Below are 16,128 nucleotides of genomic sequence, written 5' to 3'. Positions count from 1 at the left end.
TGGCTGTCAATTCACTGCGTCATTATACCTGTCGTCCTGGCTGTCATCTTACTGCATCATTATACCTGTTGTCCAGATGTGTCATCCTACTGCGTCATTATACCTGTCGTCCTAGCTGTCATCCTACTGCGTCATTATACCTGCCGTCTTGGCTGTCATCTTACTGCGTCATCATACCTGTTGTCCTGATGTGTCATCCTACTGCGTCATTATACCTGTCGTCCTAGCTGTCATCTTACTGTGTCATTATAGCTGTTGTCCTGATATGTCATCCTACTGCGTCATTATACCTGTCGTCTTGACTGTCATCTTACTGCGTCATTATACCTGTTGTCCAGATGTGTCATCCTACTGCGTCATTATACCTGTCGTCCTAGCTGTCATCTTACTGCGTCATTATACCTGTTGTCCAGATGTGTCATCCTACTGTGTCATTATACTTGTTGTCCTGATGTGTCAACTTCGTGCGTCATTATACCTGTCGTCCTGGCTGTCAATTTACTGCGTCATTATACCTGTCGTCCTGGCTGTCATCTTAATGCATCATTATACCTGTTGTCCTGATGTGTCATCATTCTGCGTCATTATACCTGTCGTCCTGACTGTCATCTTATTGCGTCTTTATACCTGTTGTCCTGATGTGTCAACTTACTGCGTCATTATACCTTTTGTCCTGATGAGTCATCCTACTGTGTCATTATACCTGTCGTCCTGGCTGTCATCTTACTGCTTCATTATACTTGTTGTCCTGATGTGTCAACTTACTGCGTCATTATACCTGTTGTCCTGATGTGTCATCCTACTGCGTCATTATACTTGTCGTCCTGATGTGTCATCCTATTGCGTCATTATACCTGTCGTCCTGGCTGTCATCTTACTGCGTCATTATACGTGTTGTCCTGATGTGTCAACTTACTGCGTCATTATACCTGTTGTCCTGGCTGTCATCTTAGTGCGTCATTATACTTGTTGTCCTGATGTGTCAACTTAATGCGTCATTATACCTGTTGTCCCGAAGTGTCATCCTACTGTGTCATTATACCTGTCGTCCTGGCTGTCATTTTACTGCGTCATTATACCTGTCGTCCTGGCTGTCATCATTCTGCGTCATTATACCTGTCGTCCTGGATGTCATCTTAATGCGTCATTATACCTGTTGTCCTGATGTGTCATCCTACTGCGTCATTATACCTGTCGTCCTGGCTATCATCTTACTGCGTCATTATACCTGTTGTCCTGATTTTTCAACTTACTGCGTCATTATACCTGGTTGTCCTGATGTGTCATCCTACTGCGTCATTATACCAGTCGTCCTGGCTGTCATCTTACTGTGTCATTATACTTGTTGTCCTGATGTGTCAACTTACTGCGTCATTATACCTGTCGTCTTGGCTGTCATCCTACTGCGTCATTATACCGGTTGTCCTGATGTGTCATCCTACTGCGTCATTATACCTGTCGTCTTGGCTGTCATCCTACTGCGTCATTATACCTGTCGTCCTGATGTGTCATCCTACTGCGTCATTATACCTGTTGTCCTGGCTGTCATCCTACTGCGTCATTATACTTGTCGTCCTGGCTGTCATCCTACTGCGTCATTATACTTGTTGTCCTGGCTGTCATCTTACTGTGTCATTATACTTGTTGTCCTGATGTGTCAACTTACTGCGTCATTATACCTGTCGTCCTGGCTGTCATCTTACTGCGTCATTATACCTGTTCTCCTGATGTGTCATCCTACTGCGTCATTATACCTGTCGTCCTGGCTGTCATCTTACCGTGTCATTATACCTGTTGTCCTGATGTGTCAGCTTACTGCGTCATTATACCTGTCGTCCTGATGTGTCATCCTACTGCGTCATTATACCTGTTGTCCTGATGTGTCATCCTACTGTGTCATTATACCTGTTGTCCTGATGTGTCAACTTACTGCTTCATTATACCTGTCATCCTGGTTGTCAACTTACTGCGTCATTATACCTGTCGTCCTGGCTGTCATCTTACTGCATCATTATACCTGTTGTCCTGATGTGTCATCATTCTGCGTCATTATACCTGTCGTCCTGGCTGTCATCTTACTGCGTCTATATACCTGTTGTCCTGATGTGTCATCCTGCTGCGTCATTATACTTGTCGTCCTGGCTGTCATCTTACTGTGTCATTATACTTGTTGTCCTGATGTGTCAACTTACTGCGTCATTATACCTGTCGTCTTGGCTGTCATCTTACATCGTCATTAAACCGGTTGTCCTTATGTGTCATCCTACTGCGTCATTATACCTGTCGTCCTGGCTGTCATCTTACTGTGTCATTATACTTGTTGTCCTGATGTGTCAACTTACTGCGTCATTATACCTGTTGTCCTGATGTGTCATCCTACTGCGTCATTATACCTGTCGTCCTGGCTGTCATCTTACTGTGTCATTTTACTTCTTGTCCTGATGTGTCAACTCACTGCGTCATCATACCTGTCGTCCTGGCTGTCAACTTACTGCGTCATTATACCTGTTGTCCTAATGTGTCAACTTACTGTGTCATTATACCTGTTGTCCTGATGTGTCGTCGTACTGCGTCATTATACCTGTCGTCCTGGCTGTCATCTTACTGCCGTCTTGGCTATCATCTTACTGCGTCATTATACCTGTCGTCCTGATGTGTCATCATACTGGGCCATTATACCTGTGGTCCTGATGTGTCTTCTTACTACGTCATTATACCTGTCATCCTGATGTTTCGTCTTACTGCGTCATTATACCTGTTGTCCTGATGTGTCGTCTTAATGCGTTATTATACCTGTCATCCTGATGTGTCAACTTACTGTGTCATGATACCTGTCGTCCTGATGTGTCGTCTTACTGCGTCATTATACCCGTCATCCTGATGTGTCATGTGCCAGCAGGAGGCTGGAGTGCAATTTTGCTGATTGAAGGTTCACGCTAGGTGTTGTCAAGGATATCTGACCGGGGTTCAGGCTTGGCAGGCTTGGCCCACAGGAAATTTGGGGCGCTGGGTCACTGAGATTGGCATCAGGAAACATAACAACCGCATGTTCTTTGGTTCTTTGCTGTAGGTAACCAAGTCATGAAGCCCTAGCGACAGAAATCACTCGATGACAGTGAAAGTGAGATTGGGGAACACCCCCTTCTATGGATCACATCTGCCTGTTTTTTTCGACACTACTGTGAATTTCTAACTTTGTAATTACACCAAAAACATCATTTCATGCAACTCTTTTCATGGAATTTCATGAAAGCTGTCTCTTAGAGGTCTCTGGTCAAGAGGACTTGGGCTTAGACTTCACGTTTCTGATGTAAACACTGGCAACTTGGAGTGGACCCAAAAGCAGACAGCGGAGGAGGGCTGGTAAAGTTCACCGATTTATTTTGCAAAAGAAAAACTGACAGGCGGGTACTGGTTCAGGTAGACTGGAAACAGGTGTGAAAGAAGCTCCAAAGGGAAAACACAAAGAAAGATGGCAACAAGGAGGGTACTGGCAAAGGAAGAAAATGTCTGGTGACTGATGAGAGAACTGAAAGCAGGTAAGGAAGTCTGGGGGAAAAAAAGTTACCAGAAGGATGGCAAGTCTGGTGAGTAGGATGAAAGTACAGAGCCTGGTAGGCAGAGACAGGTAGAAAGAGTAATGCAAGGAGCTGGGAAGGAAGTGTTTAGGGGGTGGTTGCGTAGTTTTACAAGTCAGATGCTGCCGCAGCATTGTTTTTCTTCACTTACGCCCTCATCCCGTATTCAGCATCCCTTTAAGGCTGATTCCAATCTGCAAACCACAGTTCAGTCCTACAACAGAAATGCAGCAAAAAACACGATAATGGCTGTTTTTTTTAAACCAATATTATAAAGCTTCCATTAAAATCTGTCTGGAGTGTTTTTCAAATAATATCAGATGTGCCACTGTGTCCATAATTAAGGTGCCGGGCCAAAACTCTTAGACTGCACCTCAGGCTGAACCAACCAACTCAGGGTCAATTTCTGAAAAGTATGACTCACTGAAAACCTTTTAGCGCCATGAGCAGTCACGAATTTAGAAAACTGTGCGAGCAGAGCTGAGTTTCAATGGAAATAAAAAAGTACTCCGGCGGCATGGAAGACGGCTGCTGCCGGCTCGACAAGTATAGCATTTCAGCCTGTCGTGACCCTTGTTACTTGAGCACCTTGGCGGATTGTGAATAAAGATTACAGTGTTAGGAAAAAAGGCAGAGCGGGGCTGCATGTTCACAAAATTGACATTATTACAGATCACCGTAAGTGCGCTGAAACATAGATGAGGAAGAGGCGCACTCGGAGCTGGGTCAAGCAGCACTAGTCAAGCAGGCCCTGCCGTAATGATACGCGAAAAACTAATTTCCTTGTTTATGTAATATTGGGAGCTAAATACCAAAAGGAAAGAGACCCACGTTTTTTCTCCAAGGCTGCAATTTGCATATATTATCAGTGACAAAACAGGAGAATAAGCACTACACGCAGGGAAGACAAATCACTTCCCTCGTGGTCAAACACATGCAGGCAAAAGCTGCCGGAGAAATGAGATGAGAAATTCTATTGAAGCAAATGTATGCCTTTTATAAGAGGCCCGCTGCATGTCACATCCACTTTAGCAAATCACTGTGACAGCGGATGCCAATAAAGAGGAGGGGAACGTGGCATTTGTGAAAAGATGTGAAAGAGGAGCAGAGAGGGAGAGGAGGAAGACAATAACAGGAAGTGAAAGAGTGAGACGCAGATAAACACATTTTTCTTGCCTGTAATGTTTGGCGAAGCGGCACGACGGCTGGCTTTTGTCAAATGGGCATATTAGATGAATAATTCAAGTCGGCTGGCGGACTGGAGGTTTGGAGGATGGTGTCAGGGGGTGACAGGGGAGACACGTTACAGGCTGGACTGGATGTCACTGACGCATTCGAGGGTATGGCTGCTATGAGCGTGTGGGTCACATCGGGAGAAACACTTGAGGACAGAGAACACTGCGGAGGGACTCACATGCATGAGTTTTCAGGATCCATTTGCATACCACGCTCAGGCCTTTGTACGAAACATCAGGAGTAAACTGCATCTATTTTCACTGTCTTTTTCCCCAGCGCAGATCGCAGCATCAAGGTTTCCGTTTGATGTTGCGGGCACACATTTCCTCCCTCTATAAACCAATAAACTCTAAATCCTGACGGATCCAAGGCCCGTTATCGACCGGCAGACCTCAAATCCACAATGCCGCACTTCCTGGACCAAAGATAGCGCGGAGAGGAAGAACAAGAGAGAACCAAAGGAGAGAAGTAGAGATCAAGGCGGCTCAGAGGCTGATTTGATCTCTATCAGAGATGTCCTGGAGAGGTGAACCTCCAGTCTCTCTGTGGGGGAGTAAGAGGAGGTGTGTGAGGTTGAGATGGCACCTGTGGTGAATTCAAAAATCTCTCTATAGGTGTTCATGTTTTTACATTAACAGCATCTTGACACTGAGGGAATTGAAGGCTACAATCCTGAACTTCTAACCTCCAAGCAAGGAACTATAGTTTGCATGGTAATACTTTTTACTCACCTTGATGTCCGCTCAAATAGAAACTAAATGCTGGTGGTGAAACAAACTTTTCTATAATATTTGCAAAATACTAGCAAAGCATTATGGGTATTTCTGGGTTTCTATACATAAAACAAACTCTCACTGAGTAGGAAAGCACATCTGGTAGAACAGATGTGTGTCGGTTTGAATAAAATAAGTTTATATTACAGATTTATCCATCAGGCTTTTTGACGACATGAAAAGAGTTGCTATAGACGACTGAAGTTTCCACCTTTCCCCTTGTACTACAAGTTTTTACATTTTTAATACACTCTGCATTTCTTCGCGTCCTAAAAATGACCATTCGTTGGAAGTGCCCTTGGTAATAATAAAGTAACAAGATACTTTATTATTGTATTGTAGAGTCGTCGTCTCTCAATCGGAAGGTTGGAGGTTCGGTCCCTGACTGCTACAGTCACATGTCAAAGTGTCCTTGGGCACAGTTGCTCCCGGTGGCATAGCTATCAGGTATGAATGTGCATAGATCCTGATTGGAGATTGGCACTTAGGCCTTTGCCGTCAGTGTGTGAATTCATGTGTGTGAATGTGATGCTTAGTGTAAAAGCAGCTTTGAGTGGTTGGAAGAATAAAAAGCGCTATATAAGAACAGTCCATTTAATAGGCCTATTACTCATTGCTGTTGTGAAATCTGGTAACATTCAAAGATGCAGACCGTCATGACCACCATGAAGACTTTTTGGATTGGAGGGAGTCTGTCCTCACATTTGCCATAATATCCTGGTCTGGTAACCTCTCATTAGGGGACAAGAACAGGTTACAAAGGATCATTAAAGTTGCCAGTGAGATCGTAGCATAAAATTACCTGATCCGTCTCACGCCTTCTCCAAGAGAGCAACATAATGCTCGAGACATCTTACAGCATCATCGACATCCTCCCCATGCTGAACTTGAGCTCCTTAGACTATCGATGGCAAAGTCCAACAGGATGAGAACTTCTTTTGTCACTCAGGCCATAATATTACTATATTCCAATGACGACCCTGTAGATTAAGCATTTTCCTGTTCACTTCCAGTAGCTATGTTTTTAATTTTTGTTTTAATGATGGTTTTGTGTACTCTCTGTGTCCTCTTGTCACTTGATGTATTCGTAAATATTTCTTAGGTGTTTTAATGTTTTTTGTAACCCAGTCTATGTGTCTGTGTTTTCTAAATGCTTTATTGTCTTACCTTGCTGCAAAACAAATTTCATCTCGGGCACAATAAAGTTGGAGTTTAAGCATCATTCAAAGGAAGCGCTCCAGTAATGATGAGTCATTCGTAGCCTGTGTAGACCGCTGAAGCCGAACTGAAATGGGACGGTGTGGTCTACGGAGGATTTCCTGTTCGCGTCACCAGCTGTTCCCGCCCTTACCCTTGTGTCACCAAATGTGGCTCCTGTCACCTATCAACAGGTAGCTAGCGGGCTAACTAGCTATCATAATGTCTCATAACTTATTTTAAAGACCATTGTTTCAGGGCCCATTTTGTTATTTTTAACATTTGTATCACTAGCTATTCATTTGAGTTGAAACCAAAAGTGTATTTAAATTCCTTTTCCTGTAACAGTACGGCATCTCTTTTGAATTGGTGCGCGATTAATCTTGGGATACGCTGGGCCGCGAAGGATGCACCCAAAGGATCCTTTGTGGGCCCGGAAAAGGAGGATGCATTTGTCGGCCGCATCTGAAGGAGCCTCCGACATGGGACAGCTTTAGTTTTATTTGCTCACAGGGATTGTACCTGATCTTCCTTACTCTACTTTTGAATATATTCTTACTGTGCGTTCACACCGAATGCAAATAGACGCGAATCTGTGGCGAGATTCCATACAAAGTCAATGCAATGATGCAAGTAGAAGCAAATTTGTGTTGGGCAGCGCGAATGATGTGCCGCGAATGCTGCGAATGATCGCATTGCGAAAGCCTATCAACATTGAGATTCTCCTGACGCCGTTGGTAACCATGGAGATAAGCACCGCCTCCTCTCCTTCATTCTGGAAGTGAAGGGTGAATATTTGCCTGTTATTTAAACGCAAATTTTGATCCGGCAGTCAAACTTGCGCGAGTAACGCGAGGTGAATATTCGCTTCGCATTCGGTGTGAACGCACAGTTAGAGACACTGGGCCTCATTCACAAACCGTGCGTACAAACGTTTGACGCACAAATCTGGGATTCATTAATATGTTCTTACCTGAGTTTGTTCGTACTCTGCGAACTTCCTCAGACCATGCGTACGCACAAATGATGAAGGACCGGCTTTTCTCGGAAACACACACCCTTATAACTTAATGCACGGCATATTAGAACTATTCATCTAAAAAAAGTCTTTAATAGACAACTACAATTAAAACCGTGGATTTACTACTGCATTGACCAAATTAAATTGTTAATTCTAATTAATTAACTGTTGCAATGAGCATTGCTATTTTCACTGAATAAAATGTTTTGTTTTGTTTTTCGGATTGACTTGCACTCATTAATTACAAAGCAACACTTTAAATTATTAAATGAATTACCTTTCGGAGACGGTTCTTCTTTAATACCATCAATTACACCCTCAGTGCGTGGACAAATTCTAGATATGAATGATTCAATTATTGCAGCCTCTCATCCTGCGCCATCAGATCAGGTGGTGCTTGTCCTCCACCTGTTTCCTTTTCCTTCCTTCTTTTAATCCACCTTCATGTCAAACCACTTCTTTTTTTTTTACCTGAGCCACGGTCTGAACCTCAGGACACACAGCATTTACAGCCTCAATTATCAAAGACCAAGCTTAATTATTTTTCAACATCATGACTCCTGAGACTCCTGAATTATTTTGTTTTATTTCACTTTGGGGCCATCTCTTGCAAGCGGATGTCCTTTTATAGCGAAATGGGGGCGTGGTAGCATGCTTCTGATTCACTTACATACGCACGGTGGTGAGAACAAAATTGGCCGGTGCGCTCGTGTCATGAATCTGACGGTGATTTTGCCTATGTGCGCAGAGTGAGAACATTTCTACGCATGTATTAGTGAATGAGGCCCACTGTTCAGAGCAGAAAGCTTCACATTTACTGCTCTTTGTGAACGCTGGCTCACTCGCACATCTCACAGCTAACCAAGAATAGAATGAAGCCATCATTAATGTCGTTAGCTACACTTGTGCTTTTTCCCTGCCATGACGTGTCAATGTGTCTGCCATGAAAAAGGTCTGGGCCAACTTAAACCTATTAGTACACAGAGACTGGTGACTTCACACAATACCAAGAATAGCTGAACTAATCAGCCAGAGGACTGAAAAGACCTGTGTGGGTGTGTAGTGCCCAGTTGATTTTTCTCTATATATACAGTAATCAACAGTGAGCCAGTGGCAGTGAAATACAGAGAAAAGCAAACTAATGAGGGGAAATTTAATGAGCTGATTTTATACGGAACCATTTTCTTTCATTCATGAACATGTAATCACATCAGTACTTCAGCAGATTGCTAACTTACATTAGACATGGCTGATTTAAATTCAGGTCAGCTAGGCTAACTGCTAGCTTGTAGTGTTAAATATGTGATTATCAAGGTCTCAAAGAGATGAAGGACTGTGTCAAAGTTCACACAGACAACATGTAAAGAATTTTCATCTCTCACTTTGACCCATCTCAGCTCATAAGTATGAAAAGAAAGGCAGGCAGGGATAAGGTCAGGCTATGAAGCTAATTTAGAGTCAGTGGAGGTGCTAGCTTGTAGCGGAGGTTTAGCGAACACGTATGCGCTGTATAAACACTAGTTCAGACACACAAAGAAAAACACACTTTCCCCTATAAAAGCAGGTTAGCTGTCAAGCTTCTTGATACACTAAGTCAAAGGCAAAGGAGGATTTCAAACATTAGCATTCCTCCATAATTCCCCTTAATCCAAACACTAACATAACAGTAGGAAGTTCAATCTAATTGAGAGGATGAAAGCCGAGGATATCCTGTGTGGGAAAAGATATCTGGATTAATTAGTATTGTAGTGCGTACGCGTGTTTTTCCGTGTGCGGTATATGTGCCTGTGTGTGCAGGGGGACTATGTTTGTGTGTGCACAGTAAGCGAGACGGTAATTGTTACTCTAGCTATATCCTACAAGTGGAGCCGCAACCTCATCATTGGATGTTCACCGTCATAAGAAGCATGTTTGATTGGATTTTCCTGTTTTAATCACTCTACCTCTATTTTTGCTCATGGTGGTGGGGCCTGGCTAATTACAAGGACGGATTAAATTTGAATGTCAACATGTTAAAGGCATGCAATCACGGTCGTAAACACACATAGGGGAATCTGGTGGGATCGTTTTAAATTAATCAACCACATGTGAGTGTTTGTGTGTACTTATATCCTTGTGAGGACCGTGTTTATGTGTGGGCATGCATATGAACACGTGTCTTTGTAGTTTGGGAACATGACACACATCTATGTTATTTGACGACTTGATCAAAGTATTACTGAATTGGTCAAAATCACCCTTGCATGTGTGACCCTGGTTCACATCAAGTCTCATGCCACCATCATAATTGGTTTCTTTGTTGTCTAGCTAGCATTACAACCTCAATACAGTCTCACACAACTGTAACGCAGCTAGCTAGCGCAGGGCTCCACTGAGTCCAAAAATCTAAATGCAACTAAACATTTTCATTGGTCGCACCAATAAGCCAAAATTAAAAAAAAGAAAGAACTATTTACTTAGGACAGCAACAGAGCCTCCCTAGCTTCCTGACTCCTAGTAGCTTCTGGGAGGTTGCTAACAGAAGCTAGGCTACATTAGGGTGGCCTCCACCAGCTACAGGGGGCTAGCTAGCTATAGCAGCTAACAGTTGAGTTTCCATGGTTCGGTGACCTGTTTTCAATTCAAAAACCTCTCCTCTTTCATGGCAAATAAACTTTAAAATGTACCAAATTCAGAAAAGGAAGCAGAGGAAGAGCTAAACATCTGTCACACCGAGCAGCAGGGAGAGAGGCCATAGAGAACTGCTAAGCTACAGTACCGTAGCTATCAGAGCTGACTAGCATATTGATGAATGTCGGTATCAGAACTAATGTAAGTTTAAATGTACAGTGTCTAATAAGGGTTTAACAAATTTAACTGGGTTGAGAAGGCACCTTCAAGTAAGAAGTAAGTCAGTCCACTGACTGACTGCTGACATCCAGCCAAAAAGCTATCCGACAGTTATGAGTGAAAATACATCACTCAACCTAATATTAAGAATGAAGCACATTGTGGAATTACAGTTAAAGAAAATGTACCAAGACGTGGCAGTGTTTGTTAAAAAGGATTTATATTAATAATCTGTTACATGGTTTTATACTCTATTGGAAGAACTGCGATATTTAGGTTTGTTACAATTAAACCGAGCTTTAAAAACTCTACTTCATTAAAAGTAAACAGTTGATGATGATGATGATGATGATGATCGGTGGAAGTCATTCATACTACTACTATACACAGCACTGTTTTCTTGCATATAAAAACTCAGAGTAACATGTATATGCTTGGTATTCAGTAATATATTATTTAAACGTGTGTGAGCGCATGCATCTTTAAGCACAAAAGTATGTCCTGTTTCCAGTGTTCCCCACGTGTTTCCCTCTAGCTCCTGTTGAGCGAGGCTCCTCTCCACTGTAGGGGATGAGCACGACTGACTGTGGCTCATGTACTCACATTAAGTCTTGGCTTTCTTTTTTATTCTCTCCATCCTTCCAAGAGAAACTAAAGAATATTAATATTTAGAGTGATTGTTGCCTCGCCTCGCACTGCCTTGCCCCGGAGGCGCTTTCAGCTATGCGCAGCACGTCGGCACCCGTCAGTTTAGTGTGTTGTTAGCCTGCATCTCGGTGCTAATGTTCCCCCACATCTTATTGCTTCGTGAAATGGCTCCATTAGTGTCGAAAGCCTCGGTAATGTAATGCAGATGGGCCTTCATGCAGTAAGACTTGTGAGGTGGGGAAGTTGACTGACAGGCAGGAAGGAAAAATCACCTGCCTTCATATATATGTATGTGGTGTCTGTGTGTGTATGGAGAAAATTTACCACAATTGCCAGCAGCTCTATGTATGTGTAGCATGTAATTGGAGTTGTGTGTCTCAGAGTGTGTGTGTGTGTGTGTGTGTGTGTGTTGTATTGTAATTTTGTGTGTTTTAATACGTGAATGTGTGTGTACTCGAGAGAGAATAAGTGTGTGTTTACGCCTCCTCTCAGGGGATAGCAGACGGTTTAGAGACGTGTTCACTTCTATTCAGCCGTTACACTCCGCTGCTCCTCGGGGGTCTTACAGCAGCGACGCAGCAGAGTGTGCGAGAGTGTTGTGATGACAGAAAAAAATGGCCGCTACACCTCAATACAAATCGCTCCGCTGGCTAAAAAAAACTTTGTTAGAGTTGACCCGCAGGAGCTCTGAACTTTCAGACTCAGTGGGCATATTCCAACTAATACTTTGTGAAATATACCAAACTCTGCTTTCACAAAGTAGACATGCAGACGCCCACGCACGCGTCAGAAGTGCACAGTACAGGTTGTGTTACTGTTGAGAGTAAGTAAACAAGTCATGACGCTGGTCTGAGGGCCGGTAGAGCTGAAAATGTTGAACATATATTTAACTCATTATAGTTTAACAAGCCATCAGAATCATAATCAGAATTGTTGTTCATTGCCAAGTAGGTTTACACATTCAAGGAATTTGTTTTTGTGATTTTGGTGCAGAACAATTAACACAGAACTAGAATTAAAATAAGTAAAAGACTTAAATAGAAAAACCGGCAATAAAAATAAGAAAAAAAAACCCTAAACCTAAACAGGTGTGATTAAAAACTGTACAGGTGTGCAGGATATTAATGAGTGCAAAGAGCTTACAGTATAAAGTTAAAAATAGTCTGCGTTTATGTCACGCATAGTCTGAATTAGAGACTTAAACATTCATGAAATGTCGAGTGACTGAGGGGCTGGATGAGCGTCCGTGTCAAGTGGTGGGGTCGGGGCCTTGTTGATGAGGCTGGCAGCAGAAGGGAAGAACCCGTTCTTGTGTCGGGAGGTTTTGGTCCTGATGGACCGCAGCCTCTTGCCAGAGGTGAGGGTTTCAAAGAGTTTTTGTCCGGGGGTGAGAGGGGTCGGCCTCAATCTTACCTGCACGCCTCAGGGCCCTGGAGGTGTACAGGTCCTGGAGAGGGGGCAGATTGCAGCCAATCACTCTGCAGAGCGAATAATACGCTGCAGCCTGCCCTTGTCCTTGGCAGTGGCAGCAGCGTACCAGACGGTGATGGAGCAAGGATGGCGGTGTAGAAGTGCACCACTGTTCTGCTGCAGACTGAGCAGACGTGAGGAATTTTTGGGTACGTTTAATGTGTGTTTTGGGTAGTGGAAGGGCCAGGACGTCAAGATCACGGCTCCACCAGCCGATCTCTACTGCGCAGACTCTGGCTTCAAATGCACAAGATGGTAGCGCCCGCTTCCAGGGGTTGGCTTCATTTTTGTACAACGAGAGGAGGTGGAGATAAGTTGTCCATCTTTTCATACAGTCATTGATCAAGCCCCAGTAATATCAACTTTTTAGAATTTGTTTTTCGGCCAATAACTCAAAGCTTTGTGTTATGCTCCTTAGCTTGAGTTTTTGGCACATTAATAAAACCAGACCTTTAAAATCGCTGACTCTCAACTGATATTTGCTAATTACCTTCTGATTATTGTGTAAACATGTCAATTAACACTGTGGAAGATAAACTTTGCTATGTGGCTATGAGACATATTAATACCTTATTAGTTGGGCGGGTCAGATTTCTTGGTGAAAGACCAGTCGGTCAAATATGATTCCATTTGGTTGGGGGTGGCTGCATGTATGGCAGAGTGCATGAAAATAAGAGTGGGTCTAATAAGCATTCCTTTTCATTGTTTCAACAAAGATTAAAAAGGAATCCGAAACTTGAAAATAAAAAAACAATATAAAGCAGACACAATATCTTTTAACCTCCAGGATACCTGCACCTGCTGTATTCCGAGGGACAGCTGTGTTTCATACTTAAATGCAAATGAATGTCTGAACCAAATTTCATTGTAACAAATCCAAATGTTGCCAAAAAAACAAAAGTCAACTTCAACATGGCCCTGAAGGAAGAGTCAGGAGTCATCAGAAAAGTCCGTCCAAAAGTTGTATTTTTTGTTGTTTTGCGTATTTTGGGCTGAAGTATATATTTCATTCTCGACTAAATCCATCCATCCATCCATCCATCCACTGTCTATACCGCTTATCCTATTAAGGGTTGCAAAGGAGGCTGGAGCCTATCCCAGCTGTCATTGGGCAAGAGGCGGGGTACATCCTGGACTGATCGTCAGTCAATCACAAAGAGACAGACAACCTTTCACGCTCACATTCACACCTACGGGCAATTTAGACTCACCATTGAACCCAGCGAGCCTTTGGACAGTCTTTGGACTGTGGGAGGAAGCCGGAGTACCCAAACTCCACACAGAAAGGTCCACTTCGTCCAGACTTGGACCCGAACTAGGAACCTTCTAGCTGTGAGGCGACCGTGCAGGCCCTGGCTGAAATCAAAGGAAGTGAAATTCAAATGTTTCTGGTTGAAATTGGTTTAATTAGAATGATTTTGCAATTACATCCTCATTAACTAATAATCGAGCCTTGCAATTAGCCATTTGAAATGCGGCAATAACCAGTAGCCTAATTGTGCCTTTTTGTAATGCAAATAGTGGCTTTCATCACTCAATTCTAAGCTGCATCAAAACCACAGTGAATGTCTCCAAGAAACCGAAACACAGTTTAGCTTGCATGCACTGGAACAGGGCAAACTGCAGCCATAAATCTGCAGAGATAACCTCCTATATGCTACTGTTGTTTATGTTAATCTAAATACAGATATGTGTGAAAACCTCGACATCTTTAATGGCTTCAGTAGGTGAGAATTGCGCCTGCTTTAAAATAACTGTGGTTCTGTGATCACAGGAATTGCAGGGGATCATGTCAAGTTTACACATCAGATAAACACAAATTACACGAAACTGTTGCATACTGGCTCAATATTAGATTTTATAGAGCCAGAATAAATCTGGTTAATGCTTTCCAAACTTTGATTAAAGTTTTTATTATACCAGACTACAGGCTTTAATGTGCAGCAATTATAATCACAATTTAGGCAGTCATCAAGTACTTTATGCTAATGCTACGTAGGCACGCTATTGTCCTTGTCACGGTTATGGTTTAAACAAAAAGGTGAGGACCCAGATACAGACTGAAATAATGGATTTAATAAAATAAAAGGCAAAAATGCACAAACAAAATCTAACTCCAACAAAAGACAAAAAGGAAAATCAAAAGACACAGCAAAAAAACTTACAAACAAAACCAGGAACAGGGTAATCCAAGGAACACTAGGAAATCAGGGGAGGCATGAAGATAATCCAGAGTAAGGGACATAGACAAAACTCCAGAGAAGGACAACACAGGATAGACGACATAGACTCACGCACGATGGATGACAATGAACAGGCAACGAGACAGGGGAGCACAAAGACTAAATAAACTTAGGAGGTGAGGCTAATCAGACACAGGTGAGACAATCAAGGGGCAGGTGAAAACAATCAGGGCAGGGCAAATAATCAAACAGGCGGGAAAACACACAAAGGCAGGAAGTAAAACAAGACAAAACATACATAGGGCAAGAACTACAAAATAAAACAGGAAACACTAAAAACCAAACTCAGGACTGTGATAGTAGAACTCATACAGAAAATCTCGAGACAATAAAACACAAATTAATTACATAACTAAACAAGACTAAATCAAGACAAGAACACAATATATATTAAATACAAAATTAAACAATAAGAACTCATGACAGGGAGACAAAGAGACAAGGTAAAACAAGAAATAATAACTGAACACTGAAATACAAGACAAAAACATAACTAAACTAGATTGACTCATGACAGTCCTGGCTGCTTCCTCACAAACACAGCTTTCACACACTCGTAGTGAAACGCGCAGACACGCTCACACACAGTGTTGTGTAGCTAGGTGGGCGCAGGTGCTCCTTGTTGTCCTGATGAACCGCTCCTGTCTCTCTCTGCCTCGCAGCCACTACATCCACATCCTGTGTGCGGCTAAATAACAGCATTTGGCCATTTTTAGTCAGCAGGTGGCTCGTTGTTGGGGAGGTTGCATTCTGCGTCCAAACAAACTGTTGAAACAATCTCCCATCTTCACTGCGAGAGAGTGGGAGTCCAGTCGGTGGCGGTGTGAAGAACAGTATTGTGGGTAAATGTCACAGAGAGCCTTCTGTTCCGTATCTGACTAAGTGGACGGGAGAAAAAAAAAAATCCTCGGGCACATCCGCCAGTTTGTCTGTTCTGACAGCAGACAGGAACAACACTCAGGAGCAGGGGAGGGTTTCTGCAGAGTAATGACTGAGGTCTGTCAATGTCACCATGGAAATACTGTGCAGCTATAAAAGCTTTTTATAAATATGAGCATATTTTTTCATAAAATCTATCTAGTTTGTTTGCACACAGGCACATTAATGATTTGTCTGTCTGACTGTGGCAGAAA

The sequence above is a fragment of the Semicossyphus pulcher genome, unplaced genomic scaffold (assembly GCF_022749685.1).
Source record: "Semicossyphus pulcher isolate SPU_LCO1_2020_fin unplaced genomic scaffold, fSemPul1.0.p SCAF_16, whole genome shotgun sequence".
Taxonomy (NCBI): Eukaryota; Metazoa; Chordata; class Actinopteri; order Labriformes; family Labridae; genus Semicossyphus; species Semicossyphus pulcher.
This window is presented reverse-complemented; position numbering follows the sequence as displayed.